Below are 20,380 nucleotides of genomic sequence, written 5' to 3' on the forward strand. Positions count from 1 at the left end.
TGACCTTCTGGGTAACCCTTTGAGGCAACCAGTCCTTTCAGGAAGTGTGTAACCATCACATCCTAGGAGGCTAAATGTTCTTAACCTTGCTTTCTCTCAGCTATGTGATTAACAGGTGTGGTGGTGGCAGCTCACTAACTGACGAACTACAAGGAAATCACAGTAAGTATATTTCTAATTTGACATATATTTGAACTTAAAGATCTCTCAAGGCCTACCTTTTTGTTAGGTTTTATTATTACTGTCCCATGACAGAGTTTTCCTGGAATGACATAACGCATGCAACTGGAATGACATAACGCATGCAACTGCTCACCTCAAAAAGGAAGTCCATAGCAGAACAAAGCTGCTTTTGCACCGGAACTGAATGTTGGTGAACCAATGGGATTTTTGTTTTTTGGGGTTACTGACATGAGTATGAATGAGGGGCTATTTACAAGGAGCTGAGGTAACTGAAAAGCAGCTGCATCACCAGAAAGCCAACCCCAGTGTGGGGTGATGACTCCCAAAACTGCATCTCTACAGCTTTCAAGGCAGCTTGATGGTGGCTCTGCAGTGTGCCGTGTTTCTTTTGCAGTCTGTCTGGCCAGTCTCCACAGCTCCTTCCTCTATACTGCTGGTAAGGACCCAAAGAATCTCCCAATCTTCTATTCTTCCTGGATATGTAACATTTGTTTACCCTCTGGTTACCACCAGAGACCCACAGGCCCCTTCCTCTTCTTTGGGCAAATGTTTCAACTTAGAGGGAATATTGCAATTTGAAGGAACATATTCGATAACAAGTACTTACCATAGTCTAGCACATGAGTTTTCAATAAAAACATCACTGGCATGACATATTACTTATAGCCAACTGTGTAACAAACTATCCCCAACTTTACCGAGGAAAATGACACATCTTTTCTGTGGGTTTCAGTAGGTCAGGAATACAGAGGTGATTGAACCACATGGTTATGACACAGGGACTAGAAAAGGCTCTAAACAAAGAATGAGCTGTGATTGACATCCTCTAAGTCTCACCTTAGGGACGATTCAATTCCAAGATTATACAGTGGCTGCAGGAAGTCTCTGTTTCACACAGTCCACAAGGCAGCCTCAGTACATGGAGGATGGCTTCTCGCAAATGGACGAGATCCAGGAAAAATTAGAGAAAAAAAATCTATGGTAGAACTGTGGTCTTAAAACCAACTAGTAGAAGTGACAACTTGTTGCTCCTGTGGTGTTCTGTCTACTAGAACCAATTAAAAAACAAACAAATAACAACCAAGTGAAGAAGAGTATACAGGGTTATGATGTTGTCTATTGGGGAATACCAGACACTACATACCACAAATCACATGTCCTCATATCATAAGGATGGGAACCTGATAGGATTTCAATTTGGCCCAATTTATACCTCTCAGAATATAGCAAAAGTGAACATAAATGCAGACCACCCTGACTCCAAAAAAACACCGTGTTTTCTCTGATATATTAATCTATAAAATGATATGATACATTTATATCCATTTATAAAATTGTTTTAAAGCAGCTAAAAATAAGCAAATTGGTTATGAAAATTGACACAGCAAAATAACTATATGCATGCTTATACAATAAAGATGTACCAAATATCCGACGCCATGGACTGCAGAGACCACTGTCACTCAAAGGTGATAAACAAGATGTCTTTATCAGAAGAATTAATAATTTGAAGATGAAAACAAACTTAGAAATACATACAGAAAAACAAAATGGTTAGTAGGCATTAGAACTATGGAAACTGGAGAGCAGAGAAGCCCTAGCTTTAACTGTTAACTTGATGCAGCCTAGAGTTACCTGGGAAGAAATTCAAAATGGAGGGATTTTGAAGATCAGTTTGACGACTTTTGGACATGTCTATTGGGGATTGTCTTGATTGCTAACTGACGTAGGAGTGCCCAGACCACTGTGCATGGTCTTGAGCCAGTGGTCCCAAACTGTATTTTAAAAAAATCCTAGGTGAGTTAAAAGCTGCCTTGTGAGCCAGCTGTCAAGGAGCATATTTTGTGATTTTGTGTGGAACTTTTTTTTTGCCGTGAAGTAAGTTCTTGGTACAGAAGTAAAGTTACATGGCGTTGCAAGCCAGTCTGCCTTGAGTTCCTCTTTGGCTTCCTTCAGTGATAAGCTGTGTCATTGGGTTGTAACGAAAATAAATCTGTTCCTAAGTTGCTTTTGGTCAGAGCACTTTATCACAGTGACAAAAATTAAGCTATTATATGAGAGAATTGATAATACAAGTGGCATCTGAGATTAGCAGAGGAATGATAGATGAATCATTAGACAAGGTGGAAAGTTGAGAGTAAATAATATTCTGTGTGTAGAGAAGAGCATTTTTGAAACATTTTTTTCAGGATAGTCTAATTTTAAAATGTGAGTTTTGTTTTTGTTTTTTTTGTTTTTACAAGCACCTACTATTAGTTATCTAAACTTGGGGAAGTTTTCAACAGTCTTGAATATGACTTCATGTATAAAAGGAGTGTAATAACAAAGTCTAACTCACAGTGTTATTATAAAGATAAATGAGAACATGGTTGAGTGCACAGGAATAGAAAGCACTCAGCACAGCATATGTCACATTATTGTCTTCAGAGGTTTAGCCATGATGACCTGAAAGGGCATGATTTTGGCAAGGTATTTTGGGAGACATATTAACATAGAAAAGTTACCTTTAAGTAACTTAGGAGTTTTTTCAAAAATAGATTTTAGACTGACCAAATATTAGTATCCTTCTGACTCTGGTCCAAGGATATAGAATTGCCTGAGACAACTACAAATTTTTAAGTATAGGACAAGAGATTAACAGTGGGAAGAGCCTGTGCCATATTAAATGATTATAAGGAAGAAAGCTGGAGGAACGAATCTAAGGTGACACAACAAGGATGACAGCAAGCTAACGGAGGCTGCCGGAGTCTAAACAGCTATGGGACAGGCCACAGTCTCAGATGTGCATCAAGACTCCCGAACCTAGTCCTCTTAGCAAAACCAGTATAAGATACTTCATTCTTTATAAAGTAAAGTGGAAAACATTTAAGACTGGACTGAAAGCATAGAGGAAAGATATCTTTACTAAGCTGTGGATGAAAAACAAATCATGTATGAGAAAAAGCTGAGTCTGTTTCAGGAGAGCGTTATGTTAGTACAACGGCCTCTCCAGCCATAGGTAGTTGGCTAGGTTATAAGCATGATTTTCTCCCACCAAGCAGGCTATAAGTCCTATTAGGCAACTGTTGGTTACCAGTGTAATCAAAGAGCCACTATTATACCACGTTTAGAGAATGAGTGAGGAACTGCCATCAACATTGATTCTTGGAATATAATCGAATTACACAAAGTTGTCAGATTTACAAATATGACTTTATAAACAGTGAGGCTTGGGTATACTTTAAAAATTGCCTTCAATTCAGTAAACAGAGTAATTCACATTCAATGGCACAAGATAGAAGGCCATATAATAGTTCAAAATGTAAGATGTGAAACATTACAAAAAGTTAATAAGCAAAATCATCAGAAAGGTTATCAAGGTTGGAAACTGCTATCATCGAAGAGAAAAACTCAGTGGACAAGTTAGAAAGCAGAAACTTTTGACTTACTAAAAATAAATACATTGGAAAAATTTCAAAACAATTAGTGCTGAAGGTAGACTTTAAGACATTGTTCAAAATACACACTATTTTAAAAAAGAGTGTCAGAAAAAAAAATCACAAGGTACATAAAATTACTTCTCAGACTTTCCAGAAAGAATACAGGAAACACAGAACAGGCAATATTTGCAAAAGTAATTAACTACAATTTTTCATGTTGGATGAAACTCATGAATATTCATGTACAAAATGTAGGGATAGGGATGAGAGAAACAGAATACGCATTAGTGAGCTTGTCATTATTATAATGAAATACTCAAGGTAGATTACCTTTGTTTTTGAAAAAGATTTTTATCCAGCCCATAGTTTTGGAGTCTTAAAGGTCCAAACGGCATCTTGCACGCTGTGATGAGGACTTGCTTTGGGTCTGTCATATCACGGCAGAGGTCAGCGTTGGGAATTCAAGTGAGAGGGGACACGTGCTGCTAAGACAAGAAGCCCGAGCACAAACAGGGTCCTAAGATCCCTCCTGAGGACAAGTCTTCATCTGACCTCATGGCCTCCCAGCAAACCATTTATCTTGAAGGTTTTAGATCTTACACTTGAACAAACAAGAATCAAGACTCCAACAGGTGAACCCTTGGGACAAAGTACATTGAAGTCCCAGCAGCATACACTGCAATAAATGTGAGGACAAGGAAATGATAAAAGAGTATCCGTGAGGAAAGGAAATACACCTTTTGAAAGAAAACGTTCACAAAGAAGTTTGGCTACTAGAAAGAAATGAATTGTGTGTATATGCTTATAAGTATGTCAAGTGAATTGAGCTATGATCTGTGTATGTGTGGAAATACGTAGTTTTATTTTTCTCTCTGAGTTTGAGTGACCTTATTTAATATGACACATTCTGAGACCATCCGTTTCCTTGGAAAGTTTGTGATTTCATTTTTCTTTATAGCTGAATAGTATTCCATTTGCCGTATATATCCATTTTCACTGCCCATTCGCCTGTTGATGGGCATCTAGGTTGGTTCCGATTCCTTGGTGCAGTGACTGAAAAACAATACATAAGGAGGAGTAGATATCTCTATGTCATTGCATGCAATTCTCTGGGTACATACCCAGGAGTAAAATAGATGGGCCATAGAGTAGTTGTATTTGTAAATGTTTGTGAAATGCAATAGCTAGCTAATTTGGCTTTTAAGACAACATCTAACGACTCTTTCGGCAAAGGGGAAAAATAAAGAATAAGATTGAGCAAAAATAAAGATAAAAATAATCAGGGAAAAAAGGTCAATGAATCCACAGTATCACACACTGTAATGTATGAGCAAGAAGAAAACATTAACAGGTGCAGCTTGGGAGATGCAAGAGAGGGCTAAGGAATAATCGCAATGAGATCTAATGTCATTATCTTCTTTGTAGGGAAGATAGAAATTAAGTATTGTTGCGAAAGTTTTGATCTGATCAGTACATTTAAAACATAGACCCTCCGAATAGGAATGGAAAACGTGCACTTCAAGTGCATGAAAAAATAAAGTGAAAATAAGGAAGACTTCACTGGACAAGCATTGGCTGCAGGTATTGTGTATGTGTTGATATCGCTTAGATATATTTAGAACATGGAAGAGGGAAATCAAAACAAACCTACTTAAATAAGTCTGCTATGGTTTAAATATGAAATTTCCCCAATGGGCTCATATTTTGAATGTCCCTTTCCTGGACACCAGTGCTATTTGGATAGGGTGCAGAAACTTTGGGAGGTGGGTGGCCAGCTGGGGGAAATAGGTCATTGTGGGTATGCCTTTGAAGGCTGTGGGGAGAACTTTCTCTGTTTCCCATCTGAGCTGAAGTGAAGGATTTTCTCTACCACACACCCTTCGGCCAGTGTGAAGATCTGCTCAACGGCTTAGGGCCAAGAGATCATAAATCTTATCTCCTGTAACTGCCAACAAAATAAATAATTCTTCTAAGTGGTGCTCAGATATTTAGTGACAGAGGCCAAAAAGTAGTGAAAAAATGAATCAGTGAGCAGAGACTGAGTTGAGGTCCTGCCACAGGGACCTGAGATCCTGGAGTGGGTGGGGAATATTTTTCCATCATTTTTAGAAGTTCACTTAGAGTGTCAGATATAGTAATTGTTTCATGCATTGGGAGTGCTAGAGACTTGCTTATGGCATAAAAACAGGGTCTGGGACAAAAATCATGAAAGAATAATTAAAAGTAGCTTCATTTACTGTTTAAGATCTCCACATAGGGGTGGGCCAAGTAATTACTTTCTTTGGGCAAAGAATAGAGTAGCTGACACATTGATTAAGCCAGAAAGTTCACACACAGAGACACTCCCTGACACACACACACACACACACACACACACACACACACACAGTTAAGGTGCACTTGTATACATCATATATATGGCCACATGTATACACATGTGAATAAATACATATAACTTCATCTCACATAGTCTTAGAATTTTAATGCATGTTGAGATGCTATAGAGCTAGACCATCAGCATCTAAAGCAGTGGTTCTCAACCTTCCGAATGCTGTGTGACCTTCAGTGCAGTACCTCACGTCGTGGTGACCCTCAGCCATAATAGTCTTTTGTTGCTACACCATAAATGTAATTTTGCCTCTGTTATGAACTGTATTGTGAATATTTGATGTACAAGATACCTAGTATGTGACCCCCTCAAAGGGGGGTCTAAAGGAAGAGTCTAAAAATGCTCTAAAGGAAGAGTGTTTTTTTTTATACGTGTTAGTATGGAGGTGGCCATCTGTCAGAGAAGACCTTGGGAAAACGCAGACTCTGGCTGGAAGCCTAGCAGTCTCTGGGCTATGAAGGATGTGAGGCATAGGTAGACTGAGTCAGTGAGATTGAAGTGAGGTCCTCAGCCGAGCTTAGCTGCCCACCCCCTGCTTTCTCTGCCCAGTATCATGACGATGTTAAGATGAGCTGTTTGTTCTCTACTTTCTTACCCAAAGCACACAACAACAATTTTTTTTTATCAACAACAACAACAAAAAAAAAAAAAAAAAAATTGGAAAAAAATCAAAGCCATCAAGAACGGCTGAAGCTGACCCTAAAAGATAACTTGGGTGTCCAAATTATCAGACAAGGACAGTAGTGTAACTGTGGTCATTATGCTGAAGAGAAATAGAGTGTGGTGTGGAGAACTTCAACAGAGAGCTGGGAATCTCTGAACTAAGACCTAAGGCAAATTCTAGAATGAAAGACACAATGACTACAATTCAGAATTCAATAGATGGGTCTGATAGGAAACTAGACGTTGGGGGAAAAGGTTTATGTACTGGAAGACAGAAAAGATCAAATGATTCAGTTGGAATGCCTGAAATAAATAGGATGGATAACTAAAGAAAAAAAAAAGCACGAGAGATGCTTGGGTGGTGATTTACAATGCTGGCATACCTGTGTAAAGAGTACAGAAACAGAGGGGTGGTGGAAGATTTGAAGAACCGTTAGCTAAGAATTTCCTAAAACTTACTAATGGCACCTAGCCACTGCTCCCAGAAGCCCAAGACTGTAAATCACTGTATTTGTACACACAGTTAGCACTTTTATAAAGCAAAGACCAAGGGAAAATTTTACAGTTAATCCTAATAAATATGGGCATCATATCCAGTGAAACAGAAGTAAGACTAGCTAACATGGCAAAGAAACAGGAAAATGCAGAAGTCGATAAAGTGTCATTCTAAAGTGCCAAAAGGGCATACAAATGACACAGAAAACCTGCTCTTCTAGAATTTTGTATGTAGTAAAGTCAATGTTAAAAATGAAGGTGAAGGGTTGGTAAAATGGCTTTGTGGGTAATGGGGATTGGTGCTAAGGCTGATGACCTAAGTTTGATCACTGGAACCCATTTCGTGGATGTAAAGAGCCTGCTCTCACAAGTCATCCTCCGTTTTTCCATGTGCACGTCCCTGTGTATGTGCACACACCTGTGCATATGTCCACACACATCATAAAAATAAAGGCGATGAAGACACTGTTGAACATAAAGGCTGAATAAATGATTTTCTGCCCAGGTAAAAATGATAATGCTTCTGGAGAGTCTGTTCAGTAAGTACTCTGTTCAATGTTAAGAATTAAAAGTCCCCGGGCTTGGTGGCTCATGCCTTTAATCCCAGCACTTGGGAGGCAGAGACAGGCAGATTGCTGTGAGTTCGAGGCTGGCCTGGTCTACAAAGCGAGTCCAGGACAGCCAAGGCTAACACAGAGAGACTCAGTCTCAAAAAATAAGAAACAAACAAACAAACAAAATTAAAAGTAGATGTTTCTTTAAAGAATGTTTTATGGGCTTGGAGACTTGTGTCACAACAGTTAAAAGCACTGGCTGCTCTTGCTTAGGACTCAGGTTTTGCTCCCAGGTCCTCTGTGGTGAGTCACAATAGTTGATAACTCTACTTCCTGGGATCTGAAGTCCTCTTCTGGCCTCTTCAAGCACCAGGCATGCATGATGAACATACATGCAAGCAGACACTTATACACATACAAAAGGTGATTCATTCATTTATAAAAGCATGATTCATCTCTAAAAGCCCAGTAATTTCCAGACTAGCTGTAGTATTTTCAATTATATACAATTGTTATTTGACATATTATTATTAGTTATTTCTCAGCATACTATATAATTTTTAATAAACTGGCAAAAATTTTACTTACTTATTTATAGTTATTTCTATTGAAAATAGTTTTTTTTTTCATACACTATATTCTGACTACAGTTTCCCCTCCTCTTCTCCCATCTGGTTCCACCCTCTTTCTGTTTTTCATTAGAAAACAAATAGGCTGACTGCCCAACTCTGCCAAGGCAGGGTAAGCAAGACCTTCACAGTTCTTGTTTCACAAGTTTGTATGTCAGATATACTGGGCCAGAAGGCTGAAGGTGACGCTCCAGCATTGTATATGTATCGGGGACTGACCAGGGAGTTAGCTGTCTCTATTATTTTTATGGTTTTGGAAGCTGCATCCTCTGCATTTCCTGCAAACTCAGGTAATATTTATTCCTTCTCAAGTCTCTGATGAGGATGAAGACTAAATACTCATAGACTTACAATAAAGCTTAAGTTCTTTAGGATTTAAAAAGATGTTATAGGGTCTAAGAAGTTTTTTTTTTTTTTTTGGATTGTGATGCAAGTTAGGATAGAAATTGAGTTAGACACAAAATTCTGAAATCACTAAGGTAAGATAGATTATTTCTCAAAAACTTGCCAAATACAAATGGACTGGACTGGACATTGTGATTGTAATTCTTACCTGATAGTTCTTGTACTTGTTCCTATTGTATATAGTTTTTATTATAAGAGAAAGAGCCTTTATTGACCTAAAAGGGGGCGGTGTTGGGTTTCACAATGTGAAGTTGCCTCTCTGTTCTTTTTTACCTATCTAAGGCATTTTCTGATTGGCTTTAATAAAAGGCCATCTCTAATGGCTAATGATCTAGGCAGGAAGTTAAAGGTGGGACTTCCTGGGAGAGATAAAGGAACTCTGAGAAGAAGAAAGAGGAAGAGCCTTTCATCAGGAGACATAAGAGGAGACATACATGACTACATGCCAGGAAGGAAAAGCTGGCCACATGGCTGGATGGGGCTTGGTGATTAGGTTAACTTAGTTGAGCTGGCTGAGAGTCAGCTAAGCCCAAAGCTTTGAAATATTAAAAAACAAAATGAAACAAAAAAGAAACAAATGAAACAGAACAAAAAAGAAAGAATCAAACATAACAAAACAGAAAAGAAAGAAAGAAAAAAAAAAAGCATCTAAGGGATAGTAATAAAATAAAACGTAATAATATAAGACAAAACTAAACACATTGGAGTAGAACAAAACTAAATAACACACACACACACACACACACACACACACACACACACACACATATAAATATAATGACACCCTCACTCGTGCACTCAGTAATCTCATAAAAACAGAAACCCAGAAGCCATGATTTATATGCAAAGAACTTGTAGGGTAAAAGAAAAAAAGCTGAAAATAAAAAAGATAAAATTTTAAAAAAGAAAAGAAACAAGAAAAAGCCTGAAACAAGGACCCTCCAAAGATGCCTTGGAGAAAACTAAATTATCATCTGCAAGTGGTTATCAAATGGACATAGCTTCTGGGTTAGAGATGGGGATATGTGCCCACTTCTTTCAGGCTAATATCCCATCTGGTGCAGGCCTGTGTAGGCCTTATTTATGTTGTCTCAGTCTCTGTGAACTCATATGTGTGACCATTCTGTTGTACTGAGAAGGCTTTCTTTCCTTGGTGCCTCTATCCTCTCTGGCTCTTAGATTTTTTTTTTTTTTTTTGTTTGTTTGTTTTTTTTCTTTTCTTCCTTGGGATTCCCCAGGCTCTGAGGGGTGGGAATTTGATAGGCGCATCTCATATGGGGCTGAGTATTACAAGGTCCCTCATTCTCTGCATACTGTTTGCCTGTAGGTCTCTGTATTTTTTTCCATCTGCTCCAGGAGGAAGCTTCTCTGATGATGGCTGAGCAGGGTACTGATCTATAATTATAGCAGAATGTCATTAGACGTTATTTTATTGATATATTTCTTTAGAAGAACAGTCATGTTTGGTTTGGGTCCCAGGTTCTTGATCACTCAAGCAGCATTGGGTATGAGTTCCATCTTATGTAGGGGGCCTTAAATCAAATATGATATTCATTGACTACTCCCATAAGCTTAGTGCCTCCATTGCACTAGCCTGTGATATAGGAAGGCCAAAATTCTTGCGGATAAGACAATTATGGGAAGACCTTCTTGGCATCTTTTGACATCTATATGCATGTGCCGTGAAATCTGGTGGTTTTTTTTTTTTTTTGATAAAGGGAATTGGTATCTGAATTCACACAAGTATTCTGTCAACTAGTATAGATCACCTTTGAATCAACAAAGAAGTATGCCATGTTTCTAGAAATTATGATTTAATATTTCAAATATACAAAATCTATACACACCCATTTACAAATGTAGCACTGTTTTAAATACATTCAACTAAATGCTTTCAATGTAAAAAAAATAATTTATTTTAAATTATTTGATGAGAGCTTCTTCAAAAAGAAATCATGGAAATTTACTAACTCTATAACCTTTCCCTAGGTCATGCTCTTAATTGCATTATAGCAGAAATGCCCAAGGATGCTTGCAGCTCCTTTAGTGTATTCAGGCTGAATAGTTTCAGAGAAAACAATAAAATAAGACTCTAAGAAACATTTAGAAATACTGGCTGGAGAAATGGCTCAACAGTTAAGAACACTTGCTATTCTTATAGAAGGACTGGGTTTGGTTTCCAGCTCCTATCCCAGGTGACTCACAACAGTCTGTTACTGTAGTTCCAGGGACTCTGACTCCCTCTCCTAGCTGGGCACCAGGGACACATGTGATGCTCATATGTACAAACAAGCAAAACACTCATACACGTAACATAAACACAAGTGTAGAAAAATTCTTGAAAAGCTTTTTAGATTTTTATGGCTTAAGCTATGATCTTTGCTCACTGAAAGAACAATGAGTGAAGTAAGTTACTTACTTATCTTTATTTTGTTCTGTTCTCAACATCTTGGTCTTGGGCTTCATAAATTCTCAGTTTAAAACAAATAATTTGTCAGGGTACCACAAATTTAAGTCCAATTTGGGGGCTTAAGTTCACCTTGAAGGAATATTTTCCAACAACTCCTAACCTAATATCTACTTCCTGTACTTACCACTTGTAGAATAATGTACATTTCGGACTATGAAACATTTCTTATTGGAGGGATTTCATGGTGAGTTTAATCACTCCAAGGGCCATTCAGCGTATCATAACATTCAAAACTCATGTAATATGAGTTGACCATAAAAACTTAAATAGAACTTAGTGGTTTAGTGCTGCGCCTTATGATGAAAATGCAGTCAGTCATGCATGAGACAATTCCTGTCCCTTTGCCAAGGCGCTCAGCCTGAATTCAGTTTCCCTCGTGATCAGACAAATACCACCTTCCCTTCTTTCTTTTCCTCTGAAGCCTGAAGTCACAGGAACATCTTCGTCATGCTGTACTACAGATAGACGGGTCATGGCAATGCTCTGCATGAAAACTACATTCAGCAGAACCCTTGGACAAAGATGCGATGGATGATAGCATCCTGGGTGTGAACACACACACACACACACACACACACACACACACACACACTTGTGAATAGTTATATAGCAAAATCTACGAACATACTTAGATCCTAGTGCTCACACAATTCCACTCATGCCTACCAGTGCAAGTGAGGGAATGAAAGGTAGAAGGAAAAAGCTGAGCTTATGTTGGCTTGGATGCCGTCTGAGGCACTACTTCAGACAAGGTATGCAGGAAAGAGAAAATGCAAACCAGCAGAGGAGAGAGACCTCATCACTCATCTGGCTCTGTACACACCAGTTTCTTCATTGCCTGCCGAAGGGCTTATTTATAGCCACAGTGGAAGCAAACAGGCCCCTGAATTAATCACCATGATGACTCACTCACCTGGTGATTTCCATTGTTGATTTAAGGTGGGGTGTGTTTTCTTTCATACTATTTCTTAATTCTTAATAGTAGTCTAAACCTCCAAAGTTGGGCAAACATTAGTTAAATGATGCAGAATTGTCCATGTCTGAAGCACCTGTCCCACCCTAAGTCCACAGTAATATTTGTGTTCATTGTTTTAACTTGAGAGACATTAAGATCACTAATATAGTCAGAAACTGAACTTTAGAGAGAAATCGCTCTGCTCCAAGCTAGGAAGCACCTTATCATGATGTGGGTTAGTAGAATTGGCTTGGGAGAAAATTGACTGAGTGTATTTGAAGAAGAGAGCTTAGAGGCAAGGAGGGTGGGGTGGGGTGGGTGTGGACCCAGGGGCGTGTGGGCGTGGCTGTGGGAGATGTGATTTTAGAAGTTGTAGCTGTTGAGCAGTATCATCCTCGTTGTTAAGTTCATGACGTAGGTCCCTATTACAGGACAGATAAACAATAGGAAAAAGACACAAAACCATTTTTATACACGTTTTTCTGAAGGCTTCAGGGATAAAGAGATGAAGCAATAGGCAATCCTATGCATTTTGTGTTGTTTGATGAGGGATGCAGGGGCCTGAACTTTCACTGCAGTGAAGCACAAGTGGGCAGTGTCTATTGGTAACGAACTGGGCCACTTGCAAGGCCTGTTTGTTCCGATTCTTCTCTGCGCCCTTCTGTCTTCAGAGATAAGGGTGTTCATTTCCTCTTGATATGGGGAGGGAACCAATGAATGAGGGTATCACAATCTGTTTCAGTTGGAAGGGAAAGGGGGAAGGTGAGAGGAATCTTCTGTTGTTTTCACAGCTTTGCCTTTCGTGGGGGTATCGTGTGCTGAACCCCATCAGCACCCTAGCTAAGGAGTTTATCCTGTGTATAGATTGCTTTCATGGGATATGTGATAGTCAATGAAAAGCAAGTGAAATCTGCAAGAACTAAACTCCGCTATAATAGTGGGGAATGCCCAGCAGCACCTGCTAGCTCAAGATCACTTAGGTTGGTGAGTGGGCAAAGATGTATTCTTCCTCTTTAGTCTCAGGCCAGAGGGTTTGTTTTTAAATCCAAGGTTACCAGAGGTTCTTTCTTTTTGGCCAATGCTCAGTGATGCAAACCTCATTCTGTAGAGCTCAAAACAACTGTTAATTGTGAACAATGACTATTGTTTTCACTTCCTTATTTTGCCAAAACAGAGACAAGCAGAGAGTTTTCTGGTAGTCTAGAAGTGGCCTGTTCTTAGAACTCGAAAGAAGCTCATGTAGGGTACAGGGCCTTGGAAGACAGCTGGCAAAGCTGCCTTGGTACATGCAGATATAGGCTGAGTAAATTCTGAGCCGTTCACTAGAAAGTGTTTGCTTAAACTTACGTCTATTTAGTCTGCTGTAATAGTTTATTTTTGATGAACAGTGGAAGTCTGTTGCCCATAGTTTCAGGAGGTTAGGAAGCTTAAAAATCAAAATGCTAGAGGATCCGAGGTCTGGTGAGAACTGGTTCTCAAAGGTGGTACTGTCTACATCGTAAGATGGAGGATGAGCACACTTCCTTAGGCCTGTGTCCTCAGGCTAATAATCCCAGTGCTGAGAGTGGAGCCTTCCAGAATTAATCTCTCCCAAAGCCCCACTTCCTAATATTAGTACCTTGACGTGTAGGCTTCCAATGTGTATGTGGGGATGACGTGACATTTAGGTTTTAGCCAACAAGTTGTTTTGATTCTTTTTCTTTCCGTGAGGGTGAAACTTCTTTGATTTGTTGAAGAGTTAATTTTCACATATCATCTAAGATGTCTAGTATGGTTAGCTGACTTTTGGGTATATGCCCCATAAAGGAAAAGGTTACAATTTTAGCCATAGGTTTTCATTTCTGAAAGAACTTTCAGATTAAAAAAAAAAATACTGTGTCTGTGAGACTTGCTGAGGGACATGGAACTTTCTGGAGAACCTTACTTTGTAGGGTGTCAAGAACATCCTGATGTTCCAATTTGATGTTCTCATTGATGTCATTCAGCTAGGTCAGAAAGGAAAGCGAAGCCTGGGTTTGATTGCACTGGGAGTCTGCGTTTTTCTTATAAAAGTTCTATGAGCTCACTGTAGGAAGGAAACACAACCACAGGGTAAAAAAAATGGCAAGTCAAGCCTATGGCCCTCCCCACAGATCTTCTTATCATTCACTTTACACACACACACACACACACACACACACACACACACACACACACACACAAGTCAAGCCTATGGCCCTCCCCACAGATCTTCTTATCATTCACTTTACACACACATACAGACACACACACACACACACACACACACACACACACCCCACAGGAGGTTGCACCATATGCCTGCATATATAACTATATTTCTTGGGTTTCCATTTTGATGGCACTGTGAACATCTTTTTCCATTTCAGTACCCAGGTAGACCCATGTCACTGAAGCAGCTCTACTGTAATGCTATTGTGCACCCATCTCACAGAACCAGTGACACATGGAGCCAGCCCTGTTGATGTAATCGATATCATTTTATTTTTCTCAAGTGTTATTATTTTTCTCAATTATTAAAAAACACTGAGAGGCAAAATGGCTGAGCAGGTAAGGTGTTTGCTGCTTTCGCAGAGTGACTGGAGTTTGATCCCCACAACCTATGTAAAAGAAAAAGGAGAGAATCAACTCCACAAAATTGTCCTCTGACCTCCACATTTTGCATGGCATGTGTGCCCCCACATTAATCACACTAAATAAAAATCTAAAAAAGATACTTCAGTAAATATGTTTTTGGGGACCTTAACCAACTGAAGTAGGTTTAGAATAATCATGAAGCAACAATCAATCCAAACCAGTGCTTTTAACCCTTCCCCTGTGAGAAATGGGTTATAAATGAGCTCAGTAGAAAAGTTGAATCATTTGTTCCCAAAACAAACTGCATGTTCAGAGTTTAAATGAGATCAACTTGTAGATGGGAGAGAAATCAGATGGCTTTCTTCTTGTTAAGTCATTAAGTCTCTTTCCGCAAAAAAAAAAAAGCAGAAGTAACGAATCTCTAAGCAACTAAGATCCTGTTTACATGCAAATATCAGTAGTGACAACAACAACAAAAAAAGACAGGTTACGAGAATGACACAGGAAACATGATGTGAACAAAGTTTTGTATAATCAAATATCTGGGGTTGTTTTGGAGTGGTTTGGCCTTGCACAACAAGTCAACAGTTATTTATGTTGACACCATCTGAATGACTCTGCCCCAGAGTTCACCTAGCCTTCAGTAAACTGCCATCTGTCCAGGAAGGAAGGTCTTCTCACAAAACAAAGGCCAAACTCGTGTCTGTGTATATACACTTATCTCTTCAGAGACTTTAATATAAAGGTCAAATCTGTTAGATTTCAGGCTTTTCTCATTAACTCTTAAAAAGCCAAGACATATTGGAATGTAAATATTTCTATTAGTCGGCAATCCCTTTAAAATATATTGCTTTGTTGTTTTTTTAGGTGAACAGACTTAACCTTTCTTTGGAATGTACAGAGGTCATTCTCACTTACCTTAAGTGCTATGGTTTGAATGACATATGTGGCCTTCAGTTGTCGATGCTGTTCATGGAGGTTGTAGAGCTTTTAAGGGGAGAAGCTTTGTTGGAAGAAGAAAGACACTAGGAGCGGGGGCAGTGGGAGAGCATGTTGGCTTAAGTCATTCTACTTCCTGCGCTCTCTTTCTTTGTGAATCTGGAACAAGTATGGTCAGCCAGCTTCCTGTTCCTACTAGCATGTCGTATCTTCCCCTTCTGGAACTGTGAACCAACACAAACGCTTCTTTAAATTGATGTGGGTCATGATATTTTATCACAGCAACAGAAAAGTAACTAATATATTCAGTATTTGTTTTAATAACAATTTTATAACACACTTGAAAGTTTGGAGGTTAACAATGTACTGTGCTACCTCACCCACAAGACTGAGCACCTACTATGTACTATGTATAAGCAGTGTGTAGAGAGATGCCCATGAGTTATGAACTCACTGGAGAAGACAGAGAATCATGAATATAATAGTTACATGTGGCATGATATTCACAATGTACGATATAATAAAAGTGAAAGCACCAAACAGCCTAGTTATACAGAATAGCTAGCTGTGGGCATGTTTTAACAGCAAGGTGCTACAGAAGACCATAAAAGGCATCTCAGAAAAAAGGAACAAGCTAGGCCAAGAGATCATGCATGAGCCGGAGGCTCTAAATAAAAAGTCTAGATGCTTCTGGAGGATTGGAGAAAACTCTACAAACAAAAGGCATGTTTGAGAAACTTAAATGCTGTTCACAGTTCATGAAGCTGGGTATAATGACTCACCAGCAGCATCCTGAGATACACAGTGAAACTACACACACACACACACACACACAGGCTCACACACATACACACAGAGAAAGAGAGAGAGAGAGGGAGAGAGGGAGGGAGAGAGAGAGAGAGAGAGAGAGAGAGAGAGAGAGAGAGAGAGAGAGAGAGAGAGAGAGAGGAGCGCTTTGTGTTAGTCTATACCTCACACCCTTGCACATTTTTTGAATAGGATTTCTTTCATGCTGATAATTCATTTTATTATGCATGTATGCAGGGTGAAAATACTTACCCTAATTTTTGTTGTATTTGCAACAACTTTTGCCAAAAAAAAAAAAAAAATTAGAACTAGAAGTTAGGATTTTAATTTAAAAGCTATGTATATTTTTATAATCTTATATGTATGAATATATACTCATAAGTTTAGATATACCTAACTGATAACATAAACATTGTATTTTCTGCTTTCAAATATGCCGTATCAGTAGTTTCATAACTTAGGAATAAAGTTCAGTTCCCTCAGAATTTGAAAGCCTCCTCTCATGTTCCTCAGTAGTCTTCTCTTACTGAGCAGTCTCACAACATTGTTTGTTTCTGGCTTTCATTGGGGTTTCCTGTTTTTGTAAGATTTTAGAACTTCTTATTATATTGGCATAGTGAAATACTATAATATGGTATGTTGAAAGGTTTCAAATGATGTGTATTTAAAATGTGCTGTCTGATAGTTCTTGTTTTATAACAATCTGTTCCTATTTCATAGATGCAATTATTCTTCCAAGTCTCTGGGTAAAATTTTTTGAGATTCTTTTAATTTGAAGTTTATACTGTCTTTATTTGTAAGCATCAACTAAGTCATTCAATAGTGATAGATATAAAACCAAGGAGTCATTTTACAATGACAAAATGGGAGAAAGATTTCCATCATGGTGACATGAATAGGTCCAATGACACATGTTGCAAAGAAAAGTGTGAGGATTTTAAATGACAAGCATTGAAAACCTCTGTTACTGGAATTATGGGCAAAATGAATAAATCAACAGAAAAGAAAAAAAAGCACAAAAAAAAGTGTGAAAACACTGCAAGAAAGGCCAAGGCCCACCATATTTGAATGTGGATTTCTCACCCTCTTTTCCTTTCTGATTCTTCCTTTCCAGCAAAGACTCCACTTTAGTTGCTTTGGTTACAAGTACATTTCTTCTTGTTAGGGATAATATGAACACCACCACCAGGATAGCACCAGACCTTTTCTTGAAGGGACTGATGGATTGCAATTGTGTGGATTTCTCAGCTTTCCTAATGAGAAAGTAATGTCTATTTTTAAGCCTTCTACCTCATAGGATATTCTGACATAATTGCCTTAATTAACAATTAATAACCAAAACTTATAAGGCACTAAAACTATATATACAGGAAAAGTTATGTCTATAAATGCTTATATTACATGAAAAGAAAGCTCTCAAATTAATTGTCTAACTTTACATCTTAATAGACTGAACAAAAGAGTAATCCAATCAGAAAGCAACAAAGAAGGAAGGACAATAAGAAAGCATACTCCAATCAGCAGACTGGGGCTTAGCAAAGTCATTAAGATATTGTCCAAGACACTCAACACCACTTATACCACAATCCAGGGCAGATTCTTCATAGAGATTGGCAAGCTGAATCTGAAATCCACATAGGATTTCAGGAAAGCAAAAACAGTTGTGAAAAGGAATGAATTAAGAAGACTCCTTTTCTGATTCACAAACACCATGTGACAGAAAGGCAATCAAGGCTGCATGGTATGCCACCAGAACAGGCATGTGCTGTAGCTGAATAGTACTGGACACAAAGAAATTCATGGACTTAGGCTATCTGATTGCCAAGAGACCTAAAGCTAAAAGAAGATCTGTTTTAATTTTATGAATGATTCTATGACAATGGGATATCTAGAAAGAGACACAGTGCTCAGATTAATTTAAAGATTAATTAGAAATGGATCTAAGACCTAAATTCTGCAAGAAAAATATAGAGACAAGTCTTCATAATCTCAGCACTCTTCCATATAAAACTCAAAGCATGAGACTGAAAGAAGAATTGGATAAAGTTGACTTTATTAGAACCAAAAAAAAAAAAAAAAAAAAAAAATTGAGCTTCACAGGAGACCAACAAGAATGTGAAAAAGACAACCTATGAATGGGAGAGTGTAACCATTTACTTGGTACAAGTTTTATATCTGTCTGTCTGTCTGTCTATCATCTATCTATCTGTCTGTCTATCTATCATCTACTTATCTATCTATCATGTATCATCTACCTACATACCTACCTATTATCTATCATCCATCTATTTACCATCTATCATTTATTAGCCATATATTCATCTATCCATTTATCTACCATCCATGTACCTACCTATTATGTATCATCTATCTGTCTATCTATCATCTATCTAATCTATATGTCACTTATCTATCAACTATCTCTCTATCTATCTATCATCTATTTGCCTATCTTACAACTCAATAATAAAACACAAATAATCTATTATATATCTTATATCATCAATCATATAGCTACTATGATTTACAACTTAATAGTAAAAGATAGATTATGTCACATAGCACCTCTTATAACTCAATAACAACAATAATAGTGATAAATGAAAAAGAACTCAATGAAAATGAGTAAATGATCTAAATATACATTCTTCTAAGAGAACTACAGAAATAGATGATAAATAAAAATTTAGTGGTCAGGGAAATTCTGATTAAGATGGTGGAGCACACCTGCAATTCCAGCACTCTAGGAGGCAAAGGCAGGCAGATCTTTGAGTTTGATGCCAGCGTGGTCTACAAAGTGAGTCCAGAACAGCCAAGACTACACAGAGAAATGCTGTCTCAAAAAAATCAAAAACAAAAAAACCCAAACATGATGAACCAAAGCAACCACTTTATAAGCAGGTTTATATCCTATATGGCTACCTGAAATAAAAATGACAGGTAAAAATAGGTATTAGGGAGTGTTTCTTGGTAATATATGACAACACATCTAGATTCAGGAATATACAAGATAATTTAGAAAAAAACAGATAGTAAAACCCATTACTTGAGCACTGTAACTAGTATTTGACTCAAGCTATTATTTTTTATTTTTTAAACACATTTTTATTGAAAAATAAAATAATTCATATTACATCTCATTTTCTATCCCATCCCATATATCCTCCCATTCCTCCCTCCCTCCCCCTTTCACCCTAATCCCCTTCCCTATGACTGTCACCAAGGGGGACCTCCTCCCCCTGAATATGGTGCTAGGGTATCAAGTCTCTTCTTGGTAGTCTGCTATCCTTCCTCCGAGTGCCATTGGGCCTCCCCCACAAAGGGACATGGCCAAATATGGGGCACCAGAGATCCTGTGAAAGTCAGTCCCCAGTCTCCACTTAACTGTGGAGAATGTTCTGTCCCTTGGTTAGATCCGGGTAGGGGTTTGATGATGACTGCACATTTTGTCCTTGGTTGGTGCCTTTGATCAAGCAGAACCCCTGGGCTCAGATCCACCCATCATAATGTTCCTCTTGTAGTTTTCTAGGACCCTCTGGATCCACCTACTTCTCTATCCCCTATATTTTTCTCACCTAGAGTCTCAATAGGATGTTCTCACCTCTATCCCACTTTCCTGGTAGGTGCAGGCTTTCATGGGACCTGCCCCTTGGGCTAGTGTCCAGTTATAAGTGAATATGTACATTTGAGTCTCTCTGCTTCTGGGTTAGCTCACTCATTATGATCATTTCTAGTTCAATCCATTTTTCCACAAATTTCAGGAATTCCTTGTTTTTTTATAGCTGAGTGGTATTCCATAGTGTAAATGTACCACAGTTTCTTTATCCATTCTTCTACTGAGGGACACTTAGGCTGTTTCCATGTTCTGGCAATTATG

The sequence above is a fragment of the Acomys russatus genome, chromosome 14 (assembly GCF_903995435.1).
Source record: "Acomys russatus chromosome 14, mAcoRus1.1, whole genome shotgun sequence".
Taxonomy (NCBI): Eukaryota; Metazoa; Chordata; class Mammalia; order Rodentia; family Muridae; genus Acomys; species Acomys russatus.